Genomic DNA, 18,615 nt, shown 5'->3' with positions numbered 1-18,615 from the left:
GTACATACAAACTTTAGATATCACAACATGCCCATGAAACTTGAGACTCTGTACACAAGTGAAGCATTAAAGCCACAAGGAAAAAGATGATATTTAAATCTCCCTGAATAAGGAACAAAGGATTATTAGGAAAATTCTTGGCCCAGAAAAAATGGAGGATGGAACAAACTGAAAATCTAGTAAATAGCAGGGAAATCATCAAACCTGGCAGTAGACTTTGGGAAATGAAGACTAAAATTTTGTGGACAGGAAACAAAGTGGACTGAAGAAAGAAAAAGAATCACAGAGTGAAAATGAGAGCAATGTGGAAGAGGAAAAAAATCTAAAAGCACTACATGATTGAACAGAGTGTATGAACTAATAATAATAATAATAATAATAATAGTGGTAGTAATAACAGTAATTGTATTAAAGGTTGTTAGTATTTTCAGCTTTGACAACTCGTACACCTATACCTTTACCAATATGTGTATTTTCCTCCTCTTATCGCCCCCCCCCCCCCTCCCCCTCCCCATCCCCCTTCCTCTGCTATGGATGCTACTCCAATTTTCTGTTCAAATATTTTTAAATTTTGTGTTTTTCAAAATATATTAAATCAATATGTTCTGGATTTTTTTCTCTCCGTATAAAGTGGCAACGTGCACATTCAATATTTTCTCATTGAATTTGCTTGTTTTAGCAATGTTTCATGAGCTGTGCATAGTCTGAGCGATTTTCAATTCAGATTTACATTTAAAATTCAATATTTCAATTGAACAATATTTATCACAGAATTATAATTTTTCCTTCCTTCCTTCCTTCCTTCCTTCCTTCCGCACCCTTGATATTTAGCACCTGTATTTGGGTGAACAGTGGCTAGCAGTGTGACTGGGGCACCTGCCAACCCCCTCAGTGTCAGCAACTGGCAGTGGCTATATTCTGCTGCCAGTTTTCTGGATATCTCAAAAGGGGGGAAAAAAGCATTAGGAGAATTGTGGGTGCAAATTTAATAACCTTATTATAATGATACTAGCTTTTTTTGTATAATGAAGTAGGAATATTGTGTACACATGTAAGAGTCTTTTCATGGCAACAAAATTGCACAGCAAAAGATTTACTGTCCCATGCATTAAGAGTTCTTGCACACCCCACTTTGATAATTGAATAAGCAACACACTACTGTATACTACATAATATAGTAGAACTCCAGTTAGCCAGATGACTCAGGTCCAATCCGCATAATCAGATATCTGGATAATTGGATAAATTATGAGAACAGGTCATTTCCTTTTAAAAAAAATAGCTTAATTTGTGTATACATGCTACTGTAATGTTAATTTAGTGACTACAAAACAGTGTTGTTTAGATTTTATACAGTACTGTACTTACATGCTGTGTCAGTTCTTGAGCATATTGATCAGAGTAAGTTGTTTTGTTGTCTTCATTGATTTTGTACAGCCATGTCTTGCATCCACTTGTCAGTGAGTATATATGGTCACACTGAGGCTGCTGCTCCATTGATGTTAGTGCAGTGTCAAAACACAAACGCATCACCAGCTGATGGTCCCACATCTGTTTCAGTGATAATGCCATCGTCCTGGCCATCAGATTCTTCTCACACTCTGAATGATTTCATTGGCACTGAGAATTTGCAATCCAGGGTGTGAAGAATCACAAGTAAACCTCTTGCTTGAATCCTTTGCATTGCAACCAGAATGTCCAGGAATTTTCAAAAGGGTCTTTGTTATGTCCTCAACTGATCCTGTGTCCTCTTCCACTTATCTTTCTTTCTCTTCCTTCTCACAGTTCTTCTCTTGCTCTTTGTCTCTCTGTACCTCATCTTTTGTTGAAATGCATTTCAATTTATTCCAGGCCCTTTTAAATGAGAATGTTGTCACCAATTTTTATTTTTGAGCCTCAATGCCATCTCCATTTCCATCTTCTGTCAAAAACTTCATCAACACTGCGCTCTATAATGTCGTTTCATAGTTGCGATAACCGATTGGTCCATTATCTGCAGCAAACTCATTACATCTGGCAGGAGGAAGTGCATTTTGAAACGTCCATCTTCTCTATCAAAAAGGCTTTCTGTGGGGATAGGGGTGTGCATTGTCCAAAATTAACATCACCTAACTGCCTTCTTTCTCTGTGGCTTTTTGGTATTTGTTTACTTCAGATATGACAACTGAATTGTACCATTTGCAAAACAAATAGCAGTCATTCAGGTCTCTGGTTGATTCTTGTAAAAGGTGGGAAGATTTTTAATGTTTTTGAAAGCTTGGGATGTTTCAGTTTTCCTATTAACAGAAGGGGAATTTTGTGGTTTCCCATAGAGTTAGCACAATTCAGCATGGTAACACTGTCTTCACTAACCCTACGATCAGTATTGCTAGTTTCCCTTTTGGAAGCTAAAGTTGTTTCAGGGAAAGCCTTCCAAATAAGGCCTGTCTTGTGTGGTGCATAAAAATTCAGGATCATAAGATTCTGCTTCAATTTTGAATTTTCAATAAAATTTTCTGCAGCTTTTGAGTCTGGCCAACTCATGAATAAAGTGCCTGGCCTTGAAGTCTCGTGGCCAGCCATTGCTTCCTTTAAATGAAGCTAACTGTTGCTTTTCTGGGCTAAAAGTTTTGCTTTTTTGCAATCAGCAAGCCTGAAAGAGGTTTTTCCATTGCTTTTCTCTATATACTCTCATCTTCATTTTCAAGCGCAGACACAAAGTTTAAAATTGAGGACTTGTTTTTTCTTATGTCTGAAACTGTTGGTGTTCCCCAAGTTTAACGCAAAACTTGATGGCATAACATTGCCCTAAATTCTGCTGTTCCATTTTCATAACACACAATGAAATCACAAATTCACTGATGGCGCTCTAAAAAATCATGTGTTGGCTGTATGGAGCCGAAACTCCTGAGCAGGTGGATGGGATGAACACACCAGTCTCACAAGTAGAACAACAAGGCATTGCCAGACTGCTAGCAGTGTCATGCTTTTCATTATTTTTCTCGTGCACGTTGTATGCCACTAAGTAAATGAAAACACACACACACACACAGAATAAAACAAAAGACACAGAAGATGGAGCGTATAGCCTCGTATCAGTGTATATGTTAAGGTCACAACACACACCGATGTAGACCACACGAAAGGATGGGCACCACCAACGCAACAATATCCATATTGCTGATGCTAGATTCATTCTCCCTTCAATGAACCATGGACCTTGCCATTGATTGAGAGGCTTGTGTGCCGCAGTGATACAGATAGCCGTAGCATAGGTGAAACCATTATGGAGAGGTATCTGTTGAGAGGCCAGAAAAACGTGTGGTTTCTGAAGAGGGGCAGTAGCCTTTTCAGTAGTTGCAGGGGCAACAGTCTGGATGATTGATTGATCTGGCCGTGTAACATCAACCCAAACGGCCTTGCTCTGTGCTGGTACTGCGAACAGCTGAAAGCAAGGGGAAACTATAGCCGTAATTTTTCTCAAGGGCATGCAGCTTTACTGTTTGGTTAATTGGTTGATTGCCTCCTCTAGTCCTCATTTGGATCTCCAGGTGCAGCAGAAACAAAACTGGCTTTCTATGGATCGGAGTGTGAAATGTCAAATCCCTTAATCAGGCAGGTAGATTAGAAAATTTAAAAAGGGGAATGGATAGGTTCCCTTAATTGGACAGGTGGGTTAGAAAATTTAAAAAGGGAAATGGATAGGTTAAAGTTAGGTATAGTGGGAATTAGTGAAATTCGGGAGAAGAAGAAACAAGACTTCTGGTCAGGTGAATACAGGGTTATAAATACAAACTCAAATAATGATAATGGAGGAGTATGTTTAATAATGAATAAAAAATAGAAACATGAATAAGCTACTACCAAATGCATAGTGAACACATTATTGTAGCCAAAATAGACACGAAGCCCGTGCAAACCACAATAACACAAGTTTGTCTGACAACTAGCTCGGCAGATTACGAAGAAACTGAAGAAATGTATGACGCGATAAAACAAATTATTCAGATAGTTATGGGAGCTGATAATTTAATAGTCATGGGGGACTGGAATTCAATCGTAGGAAAAGGAAGAGAAGGAAAAGCAGTTGGTGAATATTAACTGGGGGTAAGGAATGAAAGAGGAAGCCACCTGGTAGAATTTTTGCACAGAGCATAACTTAATCAAAGCTAACACTTGGTTTAAGAATCTTGAAAGAAGGTTGTATACATGGAAGAGGCCTGCAGACACTGGAAGGTTTCAGATAGATTATATAATGGTAAGACAGAGATTTAGGAACCAGATTTTAAATTGTAAGACATTTCCAGGGGCAGATGTGGACTCTGACCACAATCTATTGGTTATGAACTGTAGATTAAAACTGAAGAAACTGCAAAAGGGTAGGAATTTAAGAAGGTGGGACGTGGATAAACTGACAGAACCAGAGGTTTTAGAGAGTTTCAGAGAGAGCATTAGAGAACGGTTGACAAGAATAGGGTAAATAAATACAGTAGATGAAGGTTGGGCAGCTTTGAGAGATGAAATGGTGAAGGCAGTGGAGGATCAGATAGGTAAAAAGATGAGGGCTAGTAAAAATCCTTGGGTAACAGAAGAGAGTTTGAATTTAATTGATAAAAGAAGAAAATACAAAACTGCAGTAAATGAAGCAGGTGAAAAGGAATACAAAAGTCTCAAAAATGAAATTGAAAGGAAGTGCAAAATGACTAAGCAGTGATGGCTAGAGGACAAATGTAAGAATGTAGAGTCATATATCACTAAACGTGAGATTGATACTGCCTACATGAAAACTAAAGAGACCTTTGGAGAGAAGAGAACCACCTGTATGAATATCAAGAACTCAGATGGAAAACCAGTCCTAAGAAAAGAAGGGAAAGCAGAAAAGTGGAAGGAGTATATAGAGGGTCTATAGAAGGGTGATGTAATTGAGGGCAATATTATGGAAATGGAAGAGATTGTGACGAAGATGAAATGGAGATGTAATACTGCACGAAGAATTTGACAGAGCACTGAAAGACCTAGGTCGAAACAAGGCCCCGGTAGGTAGACAAAATTCCATTAGAACTACTGATAACCTTGGGAGAGCCAGCCATGACAAAACTCTTCCATGTTGTGAGCAAGATGTATTAAACAGGCAAAATACCTTCAGACTTCAAGAATAATATAATAATTCTGTAAAGCAGCTATTGACAGACGTGAAAATTAGCGAACTACCAGTTTAATAAGTCATGGTTGCAAAATACTGTCATGAATTATTTACAAACTAGTGGAAAAACTTGTAGAAGCCGACATTGAGGAAGATGAGTTTGGATTCTGTGGAAACATTGGAACACGCAAGCCAATACTGACCCTACGACTCATGTTAGAAGATAGGTTTAGGAAAGGGAAACCTATGTTTCTAGCATTTGTATACTTACAGAAAGCTTCTGACAATGTTGACTGGAGTGCTGTCTTTCAAATAATGAAGGTAGCAGGTGTAAATACAGGGAGCAAAAGGCTATTTACAGTTTGTACAGAAACCAGATGGCAGTTATAAAAATCAAGGGGGCTTGAAAGGGAAGCATTGATTGAGAAGGGAGTGAGATGGGGCTGTAGCCTATCACTGATGTTATTCAAAGTGTTTATTGAGCAAGCAGTAAAGGAAACAAAAGAGAAATTTGGAGTAGGAATTAAAATCCATGGCTAAGAAATAAAAACTTTGAGGTTTGCCAAAGACATTGTAATTCTGTCAGAGACAGCAAAGGACCTGGAAGAGCAGCTTAAAGGAATGGACAGTTTCTTGGAAGGTGGATATAAGATGAACATCAACAAAAGCAAAATGAGGATAATGGAATGTAGTTTAATTAAATCAGGCGATACTGATGGAATCAGATGAGGAAATGAGACACTTAAGGCAGTAAATGAGTTTTGCTATTTGTGGAGCAAACTAACTAATGTTGGTCAAAATAGAGGGGATATAAAATGTGGACTGGCAAGGAAAGTGTTTCTGAAGAAGAGAAGTTTTTTAACATTGAGTATAGATTTAAGTGTCAGGAAGTAGTTTCTGAAAGTATTTGTATGTAGTGTAGCTATCTATGGAAGTGAAACATGGACGATAAACAGTGTAGACAAGAAGAGAATAGAAGCTTTCAAAATGTGGTGCTACAGAAGAATGCTGAAGATTAGATGGGTAGATCATGTAACTAATGAGGAGGTAGTGAATAGAATTGGGGAGAAGAGGAACTTGTGGCACAACTTGACTAGAAGACAGGATTGGTTGATAAGACATGTTCTGAGGCATCAAGGAATCATCAGTTTAGTATTGGAGGGAAGTGTGGAGTGTAAAAATCATAGAGGGAGACCAAGAGATTAATGCACTTAGCAGATTCGACTGAAGACCACAACAACAGCATTGTCTTTTAATATATTTGCTGCAGATTGATTTTAGAATGATAAGAAATATGCATTGTACTCTATACTGTAATAACTATCAAACAAACCACAAACAGTACAAATTTCTTTTCCTCAAAGCGGTCCAGATAACTGTTGAGCCAGGTAGTTGGAGTTTTAGTAATTAGAGTTTTACTGTAAATTCCTTATGGCAGCTGCTACGTGCTTCCACTGTATCATTTTCTGCTCAATGCCATAATCCTCTGTCCAAAACCACTTATCAAGAGGCCTTCATATGGAATTAAAGTAGAACCTCTTCAATCAAATACAGATATTAAATGGGATTTCCATCTGTATCCAGCGTATGAGTTCCTACCCTTATGACTGACATTTTACTTTTTGTCATATGGAAAACTAAGTATGAAGTTTAAGAAATTCAGGCTTAACCCTTCCCATTTGGATGTGCAATAGTACAAGACAATGTAAAACATTTAACTTTCTCCTGGTGACTTTAAATATAACTTACCTATTTTCTGACAAGTTTTGTCATAGATGTCAGGGTTCAAGAAACATGGTGTGTTCTGAATGGTTTTCTTTGTTGATACAGAAAATTTGATGTCCAGTAATTTACTGTATTCCGAGAAGGGCAAATAAAAAAACTGCATATGAATGATGGGCAGAGAAAGAATAGACTGATTCCCCCAAAAAGGGAAGAAAGGTAGGAAAATAGACTATAGTTAAGTCGAACATAAGGAGAAAAGGTAGCAGGACTCAAAAACTTGCACCATTCCCACAGCAATACATCACCTGCTGAAGGATTTGTCTGACAGTCCAGCAAATAGAGGTGGTCAAACCTATGAACAGACTGCTGGGCTTCCCTTTCACAGCCTTGGTGAGGGTTTCTGACTCCCTGACTATGAATTCTGTCCATGGATAACCATTTTAACTTACTACTTTCAAAAATGAACAAGTACCATTCTAAAGTGTTTAAAAACAAAAGATAAACCATCAGGCCATACTCGAAATTTGTAGTACAGATTCATCTTATAAATTAAATTATATGATAACTCACCATATAGCGGAGATTCTGAGTCACAGACAGGCACAACTAAAAGACACTCACAATTATAGCTTTTGGCTCTTAAGGCCTTCGTCATCGACACACACACACGACTGCAGTCTCAGGTAACTGACACCATACTGTCTCAGTTGCCTGAGACTGCAGTCGTATGTGTGAGTTGGATCTCCGCTATATGGTGAGTAGCAACTTTTGTTCTCATAATATTGTTACATTCCATCCCGGATTTTTCCATTGTTTGAAATTATATATGATGAGCCATATTCTTTGATTTCTGAGGACTTGAATTAGGAAATCTTTTCTGGGACAAACAACATAGCAAAGGTACTGAAAGACAGGATGAAAATACGATAATAATAGAATAATCAATATAAGTATCCTACAGGAGTCAAACATTTTACAGCAAAAACTAGCTTCAACCTTTTCATTGTACTCTTTAAGAGAGAGAATGTCATGTAGTCAATGGAAGCTCACTTTCAAATATTTACATAAATGTAGAAAAGGTATGTTGTATTAGATTTCCCTTAATTATTCCTAAAAGTAATGGTGGTGTTTCTAACAGATAAGAGTAAATTGCTGAAGAGTAGGCTGCCGATATTTCCAATCACATCTTCTTCAGTTCTGCTCAGACTTTGAGGGGTGGGCAGGGGGGGGGGGGGGGGGGGGATGTACCATGACTGAATTACCCGAATAGTATGGAAATTGGTGATGCCCTTGTACAGACAAACAAGTAATTACAGTTTCACAAAAATTGGACGCTATACTCAAGAGAAACAGCTTCACAAATTGAGCTAGCCAGTAATATATTTGTCCACCTCTGGCCCTTATGCAAGCAATTATTAAGCTTGGCATTGATTGATGGAATTGTAGGATGTCCTCCTGAGGGATATCATGCTAAATTCTGTTCAACTGTCTCGTTAGATTGTCAAAATCCCGAGCTAGTTGGAGGGTGTTGCTCCAAACATTCTCAAGTTGGGAGAGATCCAGTGACCTTTCTGACCAAGGTATGGTTTGGCTAGCACAGAGACAAGCAGCTCTCGCTATATGTGGTGGGTATTATCTCCCTGAAATGTAAGCCCAGGAAGGCTTGTCACGAAGGGCAACAAAACGGGGCTTAGGTTATCGTCGATGTACTGCTGTGTTGTAAGGGTGTCATAGATGACAACCAAAGGGGTCCTGCTGTGAAATGAAAATGCACAATCAACTCTTATTGTCAGGTAGTATGACAGGTGACAGTTGGGATGGTATGCCACTGCTGTCTGGGGCATCTCCAGACATGTCTTCACTGGTCAATGGGGCTCAAACTGCCATTTTGGTGTACAGGGGTCAATGGTAGTCAGTGCAAGGCGTGCTGTCAGCTCCCTAATTTCTGTGAGGTGCATATTGATGGTCATTGTGGCCATTTAAACACCAGTCACATGTCAGATTGATAATAATGATTAATCCAGGGCTCTAAGTGCCTTTCTGACAAATGCATGATCTTTACATTCTGTTGTCTCTCTGGGCCAACTGCTTCCTTCTTGATGCTGTGTTCAGCCATGGTTCACCCATTCCCGCCAACATTTTCGAACAGTGGCATCACTCCTATTCAAATGTCAAGCTATTCGCTGATTACTCCAACCATCTTCTTTGAGCCCAACTATATGTTCCTTCTCAAATGATGATCTCTGCATATATTGTTCATGTGCCTTTCTCTGAGTATATGGAAAGAAATTCATAGAGGCTTATGGCCTGGTATCTACATGTTGACTGTTTACTACCCTTGCTGGCTGTGCAGTGAAACTGCACTGCACTGCCACAGACTCATCCATCAGCCGCCAAAGTTTACAGTTTCAAATTTTGCATCAGTACCTGTATGAATCAATTTGTGACCTCTTTGTATAATAATCCCTTCATGGTGATTTTTTTTAGTATATTTCTCAGTTTAAGACAAACAGGTCAAGATACTTTTAGACAAGAGACTGTTTCTATAATGTAAATGTTTGACATTGTCAAAAGATATAATTCTTTGAAAATATGTTTCGTTTTTATCGTAACTGGAATTTGTTTTATTTTTATTTTTTTGTTTTTGTTTTATTAGCCACTTTTGTACTCAGAACATTTTTCTGTGTAGGACCTCGGAGAGGGATGACATATGAAGGTACAGCTTTTTTCGTGATACATAGTTATCAGAATTTTTATATCACAGAACTGTATAAGGAGTCTGGACATGTTACAGAAACTACCCAGTTTTTTTTTTTTTTTCAGTTCATCTCTGTGGCGTACCCACTGAACTGTACAGTCAGTACTCATTCCTAAAAATTTTATCACAGTTTCTTGTTTTATTTCATTGTCACCAATTTTTATTGGTTCCATGAGAGCACAGTGGTTTTTAGATGGATAGAAGAATATACGAGCTGTCTTGCTTGTGTTAAATAGGAATTAATTCTTGTGCAGCCAGGACATGAGCCTATTAGTTGTGTCATTAAATTTGTTCTTCATTTGCAGTGCTGCATTAGATTGAGAGAGCAAATTTATATCATCTAGAAATAACACAGAAGAAGTATTTGGACAGTTTAATATAAGGTCCCATTACTGAGCCTTATGGGCTCCACAGCTTGTCAGGGTTCTGTTTTTGATTGGTAAGATACAATTGAAACCATCAATTTGTTTTACTTTTGATGTTGTATGTTTCTAGCTTCTGAAGTAACAGTGTGAGATTTATACATTAATGAAAAGTCCAGAAGAAAATACCTTTTGATTGAAGAATCTAAGAATGCCATCAGTGAGGCAGAAAAATGGATGTAACTATCCTGTTTTTACAAAATTCAGAATGGTATTAAGTTCAACAAATCATTTTTACTGAGAAAAGTTCTAGGTGACTTGATCTCTAATCGTAGATACAGCACACAGAATGTAAATAGGATGGTAATTGTTTACATTATGGCTGTCCCACTTACTGAAGACTAGAATTACCTTTAAGGTCTTTAATAAGTGAACCTGTATTTTCATCAGCACCACATACTGGCTCTTACTATTTTGAATGCCTGTTATTTAGATGCTAGTTTCAGGAAAACACTGCGTTGATGATGGGTTTGAGTGACTACTGTTACAGTGATCTATTGCAGTAGATTATCTTCAATTTTAGGAAACTGTGGTCAAATAATTTTCTCATCTGATTTCCATCTGAAATATTTGTTTCTTTTGGTGGGAGGAAATTCAGGTTCATTTGATACCCTTGACAATTTCCTAAAACGATTTATTCATTTTACATGAGTTTACAATAAACTAATGGTTTAAGATCTCCTTTGCTTGTGATATGACTTTACTGAGGATATTTTTAAAAGTCTCTTTGGCAATTCATGTCATTGTTTTACTTGCTCGGTAAAGCTGTTTGTTGGTTACACAGGAGGTGATTGTATGTTAAGTAATCCATCCTTTGTATCCATTGCTTCTCAAGGGCTTTTCTATATGCCTTGTGAAAGGAAAGGTCAGTATTCGTGTTTAAACAATTACACAGATTATCAACAAATTCTTTTACTTTCCTGTCAGTGTCGCCTCTTGTCAGGACCATTCTGAGTGGTTGACAAAATAGGATATCACAAAGGATGCAGAGACAGATGGGATGCAAGAGTGATTAAAAAAAATAAGAAGAAGAAGAAGAAATGCAGTGTAAAATTAACCAAGAGAGATACTTTTCCTTCGCCTCAGTTTCCTATCTTATGTTACAAGAGGAAGCCTTCACTTGATCTATGACTGCATATGCATGCTATTGTCACAGAGTTATTTCATCCATCTAACATCACAAATAAATAAATAACAACTACTAAACAGACGTCTATTGTTAGCCACTTATGTGGTAACAGTGTGGTTGCTTCTCACAGCTGTCTTCTACACAGCTTTGTTCATCTTCAACAACCGAGTTATTGCTGTTTCACTACAGTAGTTAGGATTTCAAAGGTCACTGAATAAGTACTGAAGCTAATATGCAGTTTTGGCTTCCAGTTTCAACTAGAGTGCTTCAAAGTATTGAACGGAATAATAACTAAAATGGAAAATAGCCGTCACATATAAAAACTTTTTCATCCAGTTTTATTTTTCTATTAGGAAATATCTTGGATGAAACACCAGCATCTTATCCTGAAAAAGTGTGCAGCTGATTTCGGCGCAAAATATAGCACAGATTTTGATACAGGTGAAGTAGTTATCAGCATAGCTGCTTTCAAGTTCCAGATGAAAGAGCTGATGAAGAATGACACAGTTTCCCATTTGGACATGTTGAAGGTTTTTATTTATTTATTTATTTATTTTTATTTAGAGTTTGGGTTGAGAGATGCTTATCCAAACATTGAAATAGCTTTGAGGATATTTAATACAATGCCAGTGACTGCAGCATATCATGAATGCACTTCATCCTATTAAAAGCAATAAAATACAATTTAAGATTGATTACAGGTGAAGCAGACTGTCAAATTTAGCTGTCTTGTCAACAGAATGTGACAAATCTGCTAAACTTCATTTCAGTGATGTAATCAATGAGTTGGCTTCACTCCAAGCACGAAATTACAAAGTAAAAACCACAATTCATAGCATAGTATATTTCCACAACTCTTAAGTTACAGCCCATTTTGAAATTACTAATTAATAATTTATTGTGACCAAATGAAGACTACTCTTTATGAAACATCACACCATAACCAGTATACAGTAGCCGCCATAAAGAATGACGTAGAGTTTGTAGTGTGCAATAGTTTTCATCAATATAGTTCATTAATGGATTTTTTTCAATACTGCTTCATTTTTATTGAATCAAATTGCAGAAATGCAGTTTTATTGACCAAAAGGGGGAGACGGGGGCAGGGGGGGGGGAGGGAGTTCAGTTTTGGCAGTTCTGCCAGGGGTACAGTATTAGATTAGATTCATTCAGTTTTCGTTCCATAGACCCAAAAAATTAGATGATTCCTGTGGGTGTGGAACGTGTCAGGAAGTATAACATAAAAGACATAAAACATTTGAATATAATTCTTATTACTCTGATCATTTGTCAGGAGATTGTCAAAATAGGCGAATACAATACAGTAAACTGTAACAGCTAATATTTACAGAATTAATATGTTGTCAGAATGAAACACTGTTATGCAACGTTAATAAATTTATCATACACAAAGTACCTAATCTTGACTGTTGTGACCAAGTGCTGTCAAAACTGAAACCTAATAGACGTTTTTACTTAAGCTGGCCTAACAGTCTCTGTTGAGATACTCATCCGTAGAGTAGAAGGAGTTGCCTATCAGAAAGTCTTTCAAACTCTGTCTAAACCATGCTTTCTATCTGAAACCAAGTTTTTAATAGTTGCTGGCAATTTATTGAAAATGTGTTTCCTGAATACTGGACCCCTTTTTGGACCAAGGTAAGTGATTTTACATCTTTATGTAGATTGTTCTTATCCCTAATGTTGATAAGTATTGATACTATGTATTGAGCTATTGGTTGGAAATAAGGAATCAATATACTGAGAAGCAGTGACTAGAATACAAAGTTCCTTGAACAGGTTTCTACATAATTTAAGCCATTATTCTTATTACACGCTTCTGCACACTAAAAACTTTTGCTCGGCTCAATGACTTACCCCAGAATAAAATCCTGTATGACATAATAGAATGAAAGTAAGCAAGGTATGCAACTTTTTTTAATATTTATATCTCCTATATCTGACATCATTCTGACTGTAAATACAGACTTGTTTGAGCAATTCTGTGGTATGTCCTTCCCAACTGAATTTATTATCAAATTATAATCCCAGAAATTTAATGCTGTCAACCTCTTTGATGATATGTTATACACATGCTGGAAGGAATTGTCTTAAAGGTTCTGAACAGCATATGGTGGGTCTTTTTAAAGTGAAAATTTGATTAGTAGCTATTTCTAAATTTCTACTTGACTTGCTGCTTATTGCAATGTTTGTATCATCTGCAAACAAAACAAACTTAACATCTGGCAATGTAACAGATGAGAGGTCATTAATATACACAAGAAAAAGCAATGGAACCTTGAGGGACACCTCATGTAATTAATTCCCAATCAGATGAAGACTGACTGCCTACTGCACGGGTATTTCCCAATAACATCTTTTGTTTCCTTTTAGTTAGATATGACTTAAACCATTTCACAGCATTGCCAGTGATCACCTTGGCATGGCTCTACCTCTTGTTAAACATTTTCCCTCATCTCATGCTTCAGCTTGTAATTAATATTAAACTACTGAAATCTTTCTACATCTCTTGTACGTGATACTTGGTAACAAGATTCTTTTTGGGTCTGTGTGTTTCTCTTATATTTTAAACAAGAGGTCGGAAAACCCAGTCAGCAAATCCTGTAAACTGACTATGGGTTTAGAGATAAGATAACAGATATGACATCAGTGAATGGAAGGGTTTCGGATTGGGGGAGAGGTTTGGAGGAAAGGTTAACTACTGAATTGGGGTGTTGTGGTTCCAGATTGTGTTGATTGGAATTTTGAGGTTTTGGAGGGAGTGGAGCTGGAAGTGGGAGATTGAGTAGATGGGAGAGACTGGGTTTGTGTGCAATGAGAGGAGGTTGAGGTTTGCTGGAAAGGTTGTGAAGGGTGAGTGAGTTGCCTTTCCGGAGGTGGGAAACCAGGAGATTGGATAGTTTTTTAAGTTGGAGGGTGGCATGCTGTTCTAATTTGCGGTTGGCCTGTAGGAGGATGCTCTGAACAGCCGGTGTGGATGTGGGAGAGGAAAGATTGAGGACTTTTATTAAGGATAGGAGTTGACGGGTGTGTTGATTGGCTGAGTGGATGTGTAGGTGAAGGATCAGGTGGGTGAGGGCAATGGATTGTTCAGTTTGGAACTGGTATAGGGACTGATGGAAAGAACCTCTGTCCTATCCAAAGGCCTCACCTTCAGCCCCACTCCCAGATTCAACCAAACAGCCCTCGTCAAAGATTTACTGTCTTACACTCGTACTCTCTGCTGGAAATATCACTTTGCCATGAAGAAAAATGATCCTAATCCTACTCCTAATAATCCAACTCCCCAAGACACTATCCAAATTGAACCCTGCCTGGAACAGTTCCGTCCTCCGTCACAGCGGGACCCACCTCCTCTTCCTCAAAATCACCCTCTCCAGACCTTCCAGGAATTTCTGACTTCCAGCCTTGCCTCTCAATCCTTCTTAAAAAACCTTAATCCTACTCCCAACATCACCACTGCTGAAGCCCAGGCTATCCGTGATCTGAAGGCTGACCAATCCATCGTCATTCTTCTGGCGGACAAGGGTTCCACGACTGTGGTACTTGATCGTCGGGAGTATGTGGCTGAGGGACTGCGTCAGCTTTCAGACAACACTACTTACAAATTTTGCCAAGGTAATCCCATTCCTGATGTCCAGGCGGAGCTTCAAGGAATCCTCAGAACCTTAGGCCCCCTATAAAACCTTTCACCTGACTCCATCAACCTCCTGATCCCACCAACACCCCGCACCCCTACCTTCTACCTTCTTCCTAAAATTCACAAACCCAATCATCCCGGCCGTCCCATTGTAGCTGGTTACCAAGCCCCCACAGAACGCATCTCTGCCTACATAGATCAACACCTTCAACCCATTACATGCAGTCTCCCATCCTTCATCAAAGACACCAACCACTTTCTTGAACGCCTGGAATCCCTACCCAGTCTGTTACCTCCGGAAACCATCCTTGTAACCATTGATGCCACTTCCTTATACACAAATATTCCGCATGTCCAGGGCCTCGCTGCGATGGAGCATTTCCTTTCACGCCGATCACCTGCCACCCTACCTAAAATCTCTTTCCTCATTACCTTAGCCAGCTTCATCCCTACCCACAACTTCTTCACTTTTGAAGGCCAGACATACCAACAATTAAAGGGAACAGCCATGGGTACCAGGATGGCCCCCTCGTACGCCAACCTATTCATGGGTCGCTTAGAGGAAGCCTTCTTGGTTACCCAGTCCTGCCAACCCAAAGTTTGGTACAGATTTATTGATGACATTTTCATGATCTGGACTTACAGTGAAGAAGAACTCCAGAATTTCCTCTCCAACCTCAACTCCTTTGGTTCCATCAGATTCACCTGGTCCCACTCTAAATCCCATGCCACTTTCCTTGACGTTGACCTCCACCTGTCCAATGGCCAGCTTCACACGTCCGTCCACATCAAACCCACCAACAAGCAACAGTACCTCCATTATGACAGCTGCCACCCATTCCACATCAAACGGTCCCTTCCCTACAGCCTAGGTCTTCGTGGTAAACGAATCTGCTCCAGCCCGGAATCCTTGAACCATTACACCAACAACCTGAAAACAGCTTTTGCATCCCATAACTACCCTCCCGACCTGGTACAAAAGTAAATAACCAGAGCCACTTCCTCATCTCCTCAAACCCGGAACTTCCCACAGAAGAACCCCAAAAGTGCCCCACTTGTGACAGGATACTTTCCGGGACTGGATCAGATTCTGAATGTGGCTCTCCAGCAGGGATATGACTTCCTCAAATCCTGCCCTGAAATGAGATCCATCCTTCATGAAATCCTCCCCACTCCACCTAGAATGTCTTTCCGCCGTCCACCTAACCTTCGTAGCCTCTTAGTTCATCCCTATGAAATCCCCAACCACCTTCCCTACCCTCTGGCTCCTACCCTTGTAACCGCCCCCGGTGTAAAACCTGTCCCATGCACCCTCCCACCACCACCTACTCCCATCCTGTAACCCTGAAGGTGTACACGATCAAAGGCAGAGCCACGTGTGAAAGCACCCACGTGATTTACCAACTGACCTGCCTACACTGTGAAGCCTTCTATGTGGGAATGACCAGCAACAAACTGTCCATTCGCATGAATGGACACAGGCAGACAGTGTTTGTTGGTAATGAGGATCACCCTGTGACTAAACATGCCTTGGTGCACGGCCAGCACATCTTGGCACAGTGTTACACTGTCCGGGTTATCTGGATACTTCCCACTAACACCAACCTGTCAGAACTCCGGAGATTGGAACTCGCCCTTCATCGTATCCTCTCTTCTCGCTATCTGGCAGGCCTCAATCTCCGCTAATTTCTAATTTCAATTTGCCGCCGCTCATACCTCACCTGCCTTTCAACAACATCTTTGCCTCTGTACTTCCGCCTCGACTGACATCTCTGCCCAAACTCTTTGCCTTTACAAATGTCTGCTTGTGTCTGTGTATATGCGGATGGATATGTGTGTGTGTGCGCGAGTGTATACCTGTCCTTTTTTCCCCCTAAGGTAAGTCTTTCCGCTCCCGGGATTGGAATGACTCCTTACCCTCTCCCTTAAAACCCACATCCTTTCGTCTTTCCCTCTCCTTCCCTCTTTCCTGACGAAGCAACCGTTTGTTGCGAAAGCTTGAATTTTGTGTGTATGTTTGTGTTTGTTTGTGTGTCTATTGACCTGCTGGCACTTTTGTTTGGTAAGTCTCATCATCTTTCTTTTTAGATATATAATCAATATGTTTGTTTTTCTCAACACTGACTGCTATCAATAGATGAGTTGTTTCAAACTTTCATACAGGAGCATAAATCTCAGTATAGTTTAAGTCTTCTACTTGACTAAAAGCACTTGTAACTAAACAGGACTAGAGAATTTGCCTCTCACCAATTGTCTTCTTTTTAAACAGCCATTTGTTCATTACTGGAATTACACCAAATGTTAGCTTAACCAGTTTCCAAGTATCATGATTCTTCAGAGGCTAATTTCTTCATTTATTACGATGTCCATTAAGGTAACTTATAAGAATTAACTGTTTCATGATACGATAATGTTTAGTCATTGATCCTTCCTCACACAATGTTTGTTGTGCTTTCCCTTTGGAACAATGTGTCATTGTATGGTATTAGCTTTAACCCACTTTCCTTTTTATGTCCTTCCTTACCTGCATCATTCATAAAATTCCCCTTCAGTGCTTGAATCTTTTCTTTCACTCCTTTCTACTTCAATCAATTATTCCTCTTCTGTATTTTCAGTTTACCATTTACTATTAAAAATTATTTGAAAGTACAGTCCCTAGATTCCACAACCTATTTTGTTTCTGGCTCCTGAATTCTATGTTTATGGCCATATAGAGATTATACAATAAGAATGCCTTTTTCTGTCCTTGTGGATAATTCAGAATGACTTAATTGTATGGGTATTGGAATGAAAACATTGCATTCTATCACAGATAAATGTCGTACACCAGGTTTTCTACCTGTCCACGTTTCATAAGACATTTTTTCATTGTTGTGGCTATTCATAACACCATTTCTCATGCATGCTGTAATGTCATACATCACTTCACCCCAATACTTCTTTTGTAATTTGCTTCCTAATAACTGCAAGCTTATCATATCCATTAATGCTCTGTTAAGTTGTCCAACTATACCACCATACTGTGGTGTGCACGTCACAGATACTTCACAAGGAATTCCTTCAAATCCACAGAACTGCAACCATTTGTGCAAACAGAATTTGAGGCCACTGTGAGTGCTGATTCTCTTCAACTATTTACTGGTTTATTTTTCCATTTGAATCTTTCTTTTTTTGTATTCTTCAAATACTTTATCCTTATTTCTTTTTAAAAGTGCACTAACGTCCATCTACCAGTATCATCCTCTCATTAAATATCTATTGCTTCCTAAGTTTGGAATGTCAATAAATCACATAAAGTCACTATGAACAAGTTCTAAGGTGGTTGCTCATTCCTTTGTGATACAGTTTTTGAATATGCTCTTTATGTTGATTTACATACTAAACAGTCATCTAAAGGATTAATTTTGTCTTTTGTACATTCTTTTCTCTGGTATGTTTCCTTTTTTATCATGTTGTTAACTGTATTTATTGACATGCATTATTCAACCACGCCACAAATGTAGTGATTTTGTGTTAAATTCATTATTTATCAATAGGTTTATTGATTTCTGTCATCTACATATGGCTTCTTATTTATGTAATACTAGCCTTTTACCAACAGCTTTTCCCACATGCAAGAACAACACATATATTGCTCACATCTCCTCCTCCCACCTCTACCTGTCCGTCTCCTCCTCATGCCTCTCTCTTTCCATCTTCTTCTTCCCCAATCTCTCTGCCCGTCTCCTCTTCGCCCTCTTTTATCCGCTCCTTCCCTTCGCCTCTGTCTATTTCCTCCTCCCCCTCTGTCCATCTCTTCCC

Source organism: Schistocerca serialis, chromosome 1 (genome assembly GCF_023864345.2).
Source record: "Schistocerca serialis cubense isolate TAMUIC-IGC-003099 chromosome 1, iqSchSeri2.2, whole genome shotgun sequence".
NCBI classification, from domain to species: Eukaryota; Metazoa; Arthropoda; class Insecta; order Orthoptera; family Acrididae; genus Schistocerca; species Schistocerca serialis.
This window is presented reverse-complemented; position numbering follows the sequence as displayed.